An 8,468-nucleotide genomic window follows, 5' to 3' on the forward strand; every position below is an offset into this window, starting at 1 on the left:
GTGCTGGTTGCAAACGCTTGGTGTTCGTGCACGCACGTATGTGCTAATGGAAAAGCGTTTTGGTGAGCTTGGGGTAGTCACAACCTGCCTTATCCCCTCCTGGACAAGGCTGTCCTACGCTTGCAAGGCTCCTCCCCAGCAAGGAGGCAGGGAAGCAAGGAGGCAAAACAGGGAAGCACGGAGAGAGCTGAGTGACATCCCGCTTTCCAGGAAGAGCGAGGCAAGCGCCCCAGTGCAGCTGCTGAAAGCCCAGCCTGCCTCTGCATGGGAGAGGCTGGATGAATACAGAGAGTGACATTTCTGGGCTATGCTAAGTGACTCACAGCAGGCTCTGCTATTTGCATTGCACAAATAGTCATTTTATGATTAAAAACAACAACAGCAAATAGGAGCTAAACCGAGATAAAACTAGCAAGCGCTGTGCAGATGTTCAGGGCATTCAAGAGTTGTCTCTACCCATGGCTTTAACTCAACAACCTCATCAGTCCTGGATTGTACCTTTCATTCCCCCTTTTCACCCCTTTCCTCCTGCAGCCTTTTCAATCAACTCAGCTACATTTCAAGTGTAAAGCAACAAAACAAAGAATGACATTTTTCCACAGAACCTGGACAGCAGAGCGAATCTGAGCACAAAAAATGAGATATCGAGTGTAGGGGGTGGGGGCTCCTCCTAAAGAAAATATTTGCCTACAGAAGTATCTCTCTGAAGCAAGAAAATGCTAATTATAGTAGCTCTCTGTTCTCCCTCATTCCTGGCTCTGAAGGTGAAGAGAAATACTACGCAATTAGTCCTAGCCGTATGTAGGGAAGCAGAGGCACTCATGCATTCCCTGCACCCACTTGCAGACCTTTCCAGTACACAAAAACGTCTCTCTTTGCCCTGATTTCTTCCATTCCCTTCCATTGCAGAGACACAATTGCTGATTGTCCACCAGTAAATCTGTAACTGTTCAAAAAACATATTTGCACCTGGAAATAGCACAGCTGAGGGCTTCTCTGTGGCATTGTCATCCCACCTTTCTTCTGGAATTGGGAAAAAACAGTACTTTTGGCTAAACTCAGTTAACCAAATCCTGATTTGCTGTAATTAACCATAGGGACTTTGCTGTAATTAACCATAGGGACAGGCAGACAGGCAGGCTCCGAAGGAATCTGTACAGAATATTTTTTTTTTTAAAAAAAGCATCTATCTTTCCATCCACAGACTGCCATGGTTTCTTTGCCCCCTTACCAACTGCATGGATGAAGACCAGCCATGACGGAGGCAAGTCATCCAAACCTCAGACTATCAAGCAAATGAACCAATTTTCCCCCGTTACTTCAGGAATGCCAACCACTATGGAAAAACAACCCACCCAAAGCACGTGGAGACGGGCCCATCACAAGGACCACAGAGAAAACGTGATGCCAACCCATGCAGATAGCATCTTGCCTGGCCGGAGGGGAGCTCAGCCGTCAGACGTCTGTAACGGCAGCTTTCCCCTGGAACGCGCTTCTGAACAGATCGGCCGCCAGACCCCAGAGGAACTCCTCCACCGAGTCACCAACGCAAATGGGAAACACAAGGAAAGCGCGCTGAAAAAAGTCTCAACAATGCAAAGAGTAAGAGATGAGCCCAAGGATTCACCCTCCAAGGATGTTTTCCTGTTTTGGGCAAACAAAATTAACAACAGCAGCAAAAAGGCTACTTTCCAAAAGCTACTGCAGAACTCATCCGTGACTGTGGAAAGCCGTTCTCCAGTCCTTTTTTCCAAGGAAGGGCTTAGCAGCTTGAAAGAAAGGAAGCAGGCCAAAAATGCTCAGAGAAAAACCAGAAGAGATCTCTTTCCCGACTCAGAGGTTTTCAGTCACATAGACACCCATGTCCTACGTGTGAGCCAGCAGGTAGGTACTGGTGTCCTTCAGTACGTACACAGATGGTGCCACTGGTAGATCCACATCCTAACATTTAACTTTTTGCCTTATGCTCTGATGACAACAGAGGCAATGTGGTGCCTTAAAGCAAAACTAGAGGACCTCAAGGCCGTGGGATGTGAATGTGTCCTCACCACGGCCAAAGATCCCTGCACTACGCTTCTGCAACACTCCGGCACTGCTGCAACAGGCAGCGCTGGCTGGCAGGGGACAGGGACTCACCGGGCGAGACTAGGCAGAGGGGCTGGTTTCCGGGGCTCATCATGGGACAGGGTTTTTCAGAGGCCCAGACGGCATTGCAGCGGGTAGAGGGATCCTGGAGACGCCTCTGCAAAAAGTACCGGGGGACTGGAAAGGAATCAGACCACAGGATGCCCCGAGGTATCATTGCGTGTGTTTACTTAGCCGGGGAGACGGAGAGCCAGCATGCTTCCTGCCCGGGAAAGCACGCAGAGCCAGCAATAACCGCACAGTCTGGCCATGTCCTGCAGCCTCAGTAAAGAACCCCCTTCGTATCCATTACAGCCCTGAGTCCTCCTTCTTCTCAAGCGGGAGGCCTCTGCGGTGTCCTCTTTTCAAGCAAAGCCATCTCAAACCAGGGGCAGCTAGCCGGGTTCGGACACGGGCCAGCCCCTTGCTCCTTTCGCAGCGCGGAGCCGGCAAGCGGGGCCGTGCGGAGCGGGAGGTCTGTCTGCCGTTACGCAACGCTCCGGCTTTCTGGCTGCTCGGGAGCCCGGGAGGCGAGCGCCCAACTTCATAATTCCTTCCTGTTACCTGAAACACATGCCGCCTGTGTAATTTTTCCCCAAGGCCAGCACAACTTGTCTAAGCGCCAAACGCTGAACCAGTGCAGCATTCGCTGCTTACACGTCAACTCGTTAGAGGGAGCGAAGAGGCACAGGAATAACCGAGCTCTCCGTTAAGTTGAAACCTTTGATTTGTACCTAGCCTGAGGCTAATCTCCCTTGGGAATTAGGATGCTCCAAAATTTCAGGGCCTACCTAGGCTATTAAAAAGGGGAAGAGAGGGGGAGGGGGTTCGAAGACGTTAAGAAAGAGGGTAATAAACAACTAAAAATACCTCCAAGGCAATGGGGAGTCATGGGAACAACTTGTTTCTGTGTTTATTCAAAGTGCTAAGCTGTACTAAAATCTAGCGCACTTAGTTTCTTCCCCTTAGCCATGAATTATTAGTGCCAAGAGCAGCAGCAGAGCAGTCTCCTGACTGCCAACAAGTCGGGTATTGCTTTTCTGGTGGCGGTTGCTGCTTAGCTGATGGAGCCATGGGGATACAGGATTTCCCCCTCTCCCAGGCACCAAGCCCTGCTGTCAGTCCCCAGGGAGCCCCTGGGAGAGCCCCACGTAGGGTAGGCTCAAAGCTGAGCATGTTTTCCAGGCTTTTAGGAGTAGTCTGGGGAATGCACGCGTGCATCCGTCTTGAACGTGTGAAATAGACTTGGTAGGATCATTGCCTGGGTGATTTTGGAGAGAACAGCCTCATCTGCCAGCTCTAAATACTCCAGTGGAGCAAGCAGCTACTCGTGACCCAAGGTGCTCCAACCCGTTTCTTCAGGTTCCCCAGACACAGTGAGGACCTGGATTACGTGGGAATGTTGCGGATCCCTGACTTGCTTTTTACCATCTCTGACTGAAATAGAGAATAGAGTAGAACTGGGCTGCAGATCAGCTGGAAAAGAGCTGGCAGAAGCCTGACCACTTTTCACCGCTGGGAGAGTCCTCCGTACTGAACTTGCACCAAGATGTGCCAACAGGGAAGCAGGGAGCTAGATATTTAATGGCTGAGTATTTTTTTGCCTTGAGAATAATTGACATTATTTGTTTGCCTAGCAGCTGCACACTCATAACAACCTCATGACAGAAATGCAAGGGACCAGCAGGAGCACCATAATCTTGACATAAGTGCTCTCCTGGCTGCACTGTATTTTTAAATGCAGCATCCCAAGAAAAGTCTTTGGCCATTACAAATGCAACATTTCCCACAAGAAAAAAGAAAGAAATTTCCATCTATGTGAAACTATCTGACAGGCGGTTTAGGGCGGGAAAATCATTAGGGAATGAAATAGCAGGGGCAGGAGATTGGAGAAACAAGCCAGACTAAATTTAACCCACTGAAAGAAAAGCCTGCTGCCAAAAATGCTTGTGCTAGCACAAAAGAGGGAAGAGCCCAGAAATGGACATGACTGAATGGGAGGAAAGGGGCAGGAAGGCTTTTTTGGGGTCAGGGATGGACTAAAAAGTTGGAAACATTTTAGACGTAGGGGCAAAAAAATCTTCTTTCCGCCCATCTTGGGTCACAGGTTTGACTAAGGTTCCACAGCCTCAAGAAGAATATCTGAGGCACCAGGCTAATTTTCTCCCTTGTAAATACACGGGGACGTTAATCAGTGCGTGGCTGGAAACCCACTGACCCCAGCTGAAGCGTCACGGAGCGGCTCCATCAGAGACTTACCTCTGGGCAGAAGATCTTCTGGACGAGGGGACACGTTGATCCAGACGGAGGGACCTGGGGTGGTGTCCGCTGTACGTCCCAGCCAGCCCCGTGTGGGAAATGCCTTCTTCAGTCCCTCAAGCTTACGACTCCAGGCCTCTAGCTTTTTATAAAACACAGCTGGAAAAAAAACAGGATAACAGGCAGCGGTGATGCCCACGGTCCATTTAACCTCACCCGTCCCCTCCATTCCAGATGAAATCTGGGCAGGACAGGCTGTCCATCCCGGCCATCGTACGCCTGGTCACTGCCAAATCCCAGAGCAAGCTGGAGACGACGCGGGCGATATGGTTCTGGCTCTGCCACAACATCGGTAAGTCCGGCCCCGCGGCTCTGCGGAGATGGGGCAGAGCTGAGACACCTTTCCTCGCGCCTGGCCTATGCCACCTCCCGGATTTAGTTTCCCTCCGGCTTCACTTCCTACAGAGTAGAGACTCCCCAGGCAACCTGCTGTAAACCCCATATTCCTCCTTTTCTGCAGCCAGTGCTGCAATAGCGCTGAATTCCCCATCGGGAAAGAGCCGAGGGCAGGAATTGGTCCCTAGAGTGAAACCCTCCATCCTGTACAATACACCTGCTTCAGGCCAAATCTACAAACGTATTTGGGTGCCAGACCCCCCACGGACACCAGTAAAGGTCACGCACCTCTGTTGCACTCTGCTTTAACACATCGGAGGCTATTTCCCTGATAATGCATGCACGGTGCAAATTTGACCAAGCTAGACTACACCTGGCAGGAGTCATCTGGGGACACAGGGATCTCAGCACAATGCAGCCGCTTCGTGCTGCTTTACCCTGCTACGTCCATGCGTGCAACACAATACGAATGCCCCCGTACCTCGCTGAATGGCACCACGGCTGTTTACATGCTCTGAGAACCCAATTCCCCCAAGGCTTTCGTAATTCTTTGCTCGTATGGGGAATTGGCAGACTCCTGAATAACGATGGATGGAAGAGCTGTCATGGCTTCCAGGGTGGGTTAGCAGAGAAACAGGGCTGGGCAGGAGAAGGCATGAGATTGTTTTGGAAATAATAAGGCCTTATTACACTGGCCTGGAATTGCGCGTTTTTCTCCCTTTCCTAGAATATGACGTGGACGGCTTCCTAGGGCTGTCTCAGAAGATCCACACGCCAGAGCAGGTCCTGCAAACTGGACGAGCCGTGTGCTCTGGTTATGCCCATTTATGCCGGGAAATGTGCAGGTAAACCTCACCTTGCCCTTGCAGCTCCTGCCCCCTTGAAGATTTTTTTTTGGGGGGGGGGGGTAGATATATAGCTGGTCCAGGGCTTGCCACACAGCCGGCATCATTTATCCACCACAGCAACTGCCCTTCCCTCCCTCTCTGCTCAGATGGGGGGAGTAGATCTGGGCTCAACAGACTGCCCCACCGCGTTTTCCTAATTCACACGTTAGTCAGAATCAGAAATATGAGGTCTGAGGCTTGGCAGTGGCTCTGCTTGGTCCCCTGGGGAAAAAGCAGTAAGCTGGATGAAAGCTGAATTTGGCCAACAGCTGTCACAAGCAGAGGGGGCAAAGGACCATAAGAAGGAGTGAGCAATGCTGGTAGTGGGGTCGTGGCTTTAAGGATAGGGAGGTTGATCTTATTATGCTGTTTGGGGTGGTCAGCAAAAAGCAGGCACAAAGCAGTGTCCAGTCCGTGGTTACCCTTCCTGCTGGCTGTCCCCGGACAGAGAGGCGGGTTTAAGCTGCGTGGAGGTCCCGGGATACGGCCGGAGCCCAGGCACTCGCGGAGGCCGGCAGTGCCAGCAGCAGAAGTCCAGCCACATGTGGAATGCGGTGGAGCTGGAAGGACAGTGGTGCCTCCTGGATGCCTGCTGGGGGGCAGGGACCGTGGATGCAGAGAGCCGGTTGTTCATGCCCAGGTGAGACATCCCGCTCCCCACCATCTCGGGAGACATGGTCCTCAACACAAACGGACAAGGCTCAGCCTGCCCTTGGTGACCCTTGGGGTCACCTGGCTTTGGACCTCCATTTCAGATACACCCTCATGGGCCATTTACCAATGGTCTAGAGAGCTACTCCGCTCACCTTCAACTAGAGCGGGCGCTCACTGATCTCACGTGAACGCAGACCCTCTGCACGTAAACACCTACATTCAGCATCTTAATCCATGAGCTGCGGTGATAACTTCTCAGGTGACAACTCTCCCTCCCCCCAACTTGTTTTAGTTTGCAAGGACCGTCACTTTTTAAGTAATGAATCCTCATTTCCACAGCAACTTTGCTCTAATGTGGCTCTATATGTAATTACTTGAGATGTCTCAACCCATGCTAATAAGACTCTCGTGAAAGTTATTTGTACAATTTAATAATTTCCATTAGCTGTATTATGGCATTGTCTTTTTAATTTTTTTTCTCTCTAATAATGCATAATGAAATAGTCATGGAATTTCTAATGAGTAATTATTTTACTGAGAATAATTTAAAACACCAGCGAGTCTGCATTTTTTTAGCTGTGCATGGGAAAAGAGTAGAAGCAGACTGAAAGATCACCAAAAGCAAAAGGTAGAGGTAACAGCTTGTTGTGGGTCCAAGCCAGTGTCCACTGGGTACTTGATCCCTGTTGGACAGGCCCAACAAGCTTTATCCTGCAAGATGCTCAAATCTTTCAGGTGAAACAAATCTTTCAGAAGCAACAGGGCTTCACAGGATCATCCCAACACAAGGCCGATCCTACATCTGCAGATTGACCCAGTCAGCAAACGTCTAAGCAGGGGCAATGTTTAGAAAGTCAGGTTAGATACATTCCAACTAGAACCAAGATACCTTTTTTTTTAAATCATAAGTAAATTCTCCAAAGAGCTTTAAACCAAGAGCAGAAGTCATATTAAAATATGTAACAGGTTTTTGATAGAGGAATCACTCAGTAAAATCATCTGCTATGCAGTGTATGTGGCCACCTTAACTAGTCATAAGAGGTCTGTTAAAGGGCTGTGAATAGCGGTTTCAGTTCTGGGCATCTCAAGACTGGAAAAGCAGAAAGTAAGAGGAAGCTGAAAAGGCATGAGCATGAAAAACTGAGCAACCAGATGTACTCATTTGCAAGGGAAGGATGAAATGCAAAGAACGGGAGCTCTGAGGAGTTGTCCTCGATCCCAAGAAGATGAGGAACTAGTTTTAGGCTAGTTGCAGGACTGGGAGTGAGGAGACCTGACTTTAACATAGGGAAAAATTGCTTGCAAATGCATCTGGGCTAGACAGAAATGCTGGAGGATCCTCCTCAAGGCCAGATGAGAGCCCCTTCCTCCCTCCCTGAAGTCGGTGCAGCTCTGATGGGATCAGCGAAGCATTACTGCTAGTCATGCTAAGGGTTTTCCACCACTCTCACTCCTCTTGTCTTGCAGGTATGATGATTTCTTCTTCCTTACTGACCCCGAGCACTTCATTGAGACCCACTGGCCGGAGGACCCCGAATGGCAGCTTCTGCAGCCCTCTATCTCACGGGAAGACTTCGAACAGAGAGTTTTTAAAACTTCAGAGTTTTTCAGACTGCAGCTCTCCCTCCTTTCTCCAAACACTTCCCTCCTCAAAACAGGTAAATGCAAAGCGAGGGCTAAATCCTAATAATATTTTTCTTGCTTGTTTGCTTGCTTTAAAGAAATAAGCCTGGGGCTGAGGAAAACATCTCTCATTCAAAAATGGCCCGTCTGTCTATTTTTAAGCACGTTTAACATCCAGTAGAGCAGAGGCACATATTTAAGCAGTTTCTGGAATCACTGCCTTTGGGTGATACTGTGATTAATAAACTGGGAATTAGGATTCATGAACTGTAGTTAATTGAACCAAATCACTTAAGCCCTTTTGTGCCTTGGTTTTGCCATCTAAATTCACCAACAGTAGCAAAATAGTTTCAACGTCCTTGAGACACATTCATCTTCATTGTGTTCACAACTTGGGGAAGGAAATCACCAGCTAAAGCATGGTCTGAAATGTTCATCTCCCGTTTCTAGAGAAAGAAGGAGAAGTGAGGGTGGAATTGTTTTCCTTGGTTGTAGTTTTATGAAGATTCTCCAGGTTGGATACGC

The 8,468-nt window shown here is 49.3% G+C and overlaps 1 long non-coding RNA gene across 1 annotated transcript; it reads left to right on the forward strand.

The window, feature by feature from the left end:
• The first annotated feature begins 1,775 nt into the window (after positions 1 to 1,775).
• Positions 1,776 to 5,558, forward strand: LOC136992210 (uncharacterized). Its single transcript, XR_010884298.1, has 3 exons — positions 1,776 to 1,884; positions 4,618 to 4,735; positions 5,507 to 5,558. It is a non-coding gene; the product is annotated as an uncharacterized lncRNA (long non-coding RNA).
• The last annotated feature ends 2,910 nt before the right edge of the window (positions 5,559 to 8,468 follow it).

Source organism: Apteryx mantelli, chromosome 5 (genome assembly GCF_036417845.1).
Source record: "Apteryx mantelli isolate bAptMan1 chromosome 5, bAptMan1.hap1, whole genome shotgun sequence".
Classification (NCBI taxonomy): domain Eukaryota; kingdom Metazoa; phylum Chordata; class Aves; order Apterygiformes; family Apterygidae; genus Apteryx; species Apteryx mantelli.